Genomic DNA, 2,621 nt, shown 5'->3' with positions numbered 1-2,621 from the left:
GTAAGTCGGGTACAAATCTCCATGAGTCCACATTCATTCTGGAGAGGAAGATTTCCCTAACTTTAATATTACCTAACCTACACTGTCTCTCTTGTCCATATTATAAGCGTCTTGATCAGATGCCTTCTTGAAGTCAGCATGATCACGTTCCAGTCTTTTATTATAGTGTAGTAATCTGTTCATGAGGTATAATGTACTGTAGAATTTTCTCAAGGAATTATTTCAAACTTTTCACTCAGTTTCTGAAATCTTTTCACTTTTGGAAACCTAGAAAGTACTTGCTCCAGTTTTCTAGCCCTTCTCCTATTCGTTTTGATTTTGAAAAGATTATCAACAGGCTCTTTGATTATTCTGGAAGGTAATGCATTTGATCTGAGAACTGACAAAGTAGCAAAGGATCTTTATAACTGTGTGGGCTTTGAGGTGCAATAAATAGCTCTCCTTTTTCCCACCTAGGTTCTGAACAAAAAAATGATCAAAAGAATAGGCGAATGGGAAGTAATAGTTATTTTACTTTTTATTTATTTATTTTTTTTGAGACAGAGTCTCACTACATTGCCCTCAGTACAGTGTTGTAGCATCACAGCTCACAGCAGCCTCTAACTCCTGGCCTTAGGTAATTCTCTTGCCTCAGCCTTCCGAGTAGCTGGGACCACAGGTGCCTGCCACAACGCCCAGCCATTTTCTGGTTGCAGTTGTCATTGTTGCTTAGCAGGCCCCGGTTGGGCTCTAACCTGGCAACCTCAGTATATGTGGTTGGTGCCCTAGCACTGAGCTATGGGTGCCAGGCCAGAGACAGTAACATTTATTTTGATAAAACTGATATTGAAGAATACAATTTATATCATCGGCAAGTGGGTTTTTACAAATGATCCCTAGAAATAAGTAGCCTTACTTTTGAGGAGCAGAATGTGTCTCTCTAAAGAGAAAAAAGAGAAAAGAAAGAGCTACTATCTTTATTTTATGTTTGCACAGTCACCAGAAAGTCTGAAAATGTGAGTGTCCACCTTTTCTATGGAATGGAATATGTGAGGAAGAGAGCAGTGAGGGAAGCTGGGTGTGCTCGTGGAGGTTCCATCATTTGGAAGGAGTATTAGGAGTGGGAAAGAAGCACTCCCAAGCCAGGAGACTTCATTTTCCTCTTGCTGATGTCTTCTACCTTTTCTAGACAGATAATTCTTCTGGAGGGAGAAAGCATAAATGATAGGAATTAGTAACTTTGCTGCTGTTTAGCTATGATTTGCTAATACCTTACCCATTATTTTCCGTCAGTGGAGACCATTCCTCTGCTGGTTTCCTTTTGTTCTTAACTGTTCTTGCATTGAATGTTCCCAGTGTGAATTGCTTCCTCCTTTTTAGCTCATACCTGTTTAAAAATCTGATGGTCAAAGTTTGCAAAATAGTACTACTGTGTTTATCCACAGTAAATTTGCACAGGCTAACTGAAATAAGAAAAATTTCAGCTTTTGACTGGAATCATGCTAGTTATTTCAATGCTGATAAAAATAATTATGCCTTTAAAACGTTTTTGACAAAAACTGGAGAAATGTATTACAAACGTAATTTGATATGTGAAGTCTTCCCAAACAAAATGTTCATCAGTAGACTTTTTTAAAACAAGATTATAATCATCCCTTTGATTAGTTCTTATTTGAGAATATTTCAGGGTGATATGGTCAGCATTTTTGGTTTCAGAGTCAGAAAAGTTGATTTTGGTATGGGGTAGAATGTGTCCCTTGGTACTGGGAGGCATAAGGGGCTGCACCATGAGGGGCAGGGGTTATAAAGCTCTGTGGAGTGGGATTTGTTACTAGCATATGGTTATTAGACAGAAATGATGAAGTTCAAGGAAAGAAAATGAATTTTCTGTAATGGATGAACAACTTGTGTCATTTTGGCAGTCTTGTTAGTGTCATTTACCTCTTTGTGGTAAAATCTCAAGTTGGTTTTGATTTCTACTCATACTGTTTGTATACTGGTTTCTCCCACTCCCCGGCTTCATCTAGGTACTTCTTCCTGAAACATGTGTTAGCCTACACAGTGTCAAGTTCGGCAGTTTTCCTGGGCAAGTTTATAGCCCTTTCTTAGTCTATTATTTAAGGTTGTCTTAATAACTTATATGATTTCTAATATTTTAATAGTAATTTGTATTTCTTAATTATTTTTGTATTTAAGATTTTCTAGTGCCTTAAGCTTTAAACAGTTCCAAACATATCAGTGCCTTCTAGTTTTTAACATGGCTTTTGTTTCATAATCTCATTTGATCTTCACAGTAGTTTATTAGAGAACAGGAATGTTACGTTCCCTTCATCTTAAGTGGCAGAACTGGTTGCTGCTAGGATTCCAGATTGTCTGATGTCTGCCTAGTCCTTTGTTTCTCTTAATGCATGCTGCTCTTCTCTTTGTTGTAATTCACTTTTTATTCTTTAAGAGTTCCTAATTCTCCTTGGTAGTTTTTAATTTGATATTCCCCATTCTTCTGATGAGAATGGTAGCTCAAGTATTATTGCGATTATTTTATATACTCAGATTTGGAACTTAAATGATATGTCTCATCAAAGTTCAACAACCAAGTTCCTATCAGAGTTGAAATTAGAATTAGATGTGCAATTTCTGACTTT

General features: G+C 37.0%; 1 protein-coding gene across 1 annotated transcript in view; it reads left to right on the top strand.

Annotated features, from left to right (window-relative positions):
- CTNNAL1 (catenin alpha like 1) overlaps positions 1–2,621 on the top strand; it is a 70,373-nt gene that overhangs the window by 61,442 nt on the left and 6,310 nt on the right. The window lies entirely within an intron of this gene.

Source organism: Otolemur garnettii, unplaced genomic scaffold, assembly GCF_000181295.1.
Source record: "Otolemur garnettii isolate 467f Iridium unplaced genomic scaffold, OtoGar3 scaffold00014, whole genome shotgun sequence".
Taxonomy (NCBI): domain Eukaryota; kingdom Metazoa; phylum Chordata; class Mammalia; order Primates; family Galagidae; genus Otolemur; species Otolemur garnettii.
This window is presented reverse-complemented; position numbering and strand designations above follow the sequence as displayed.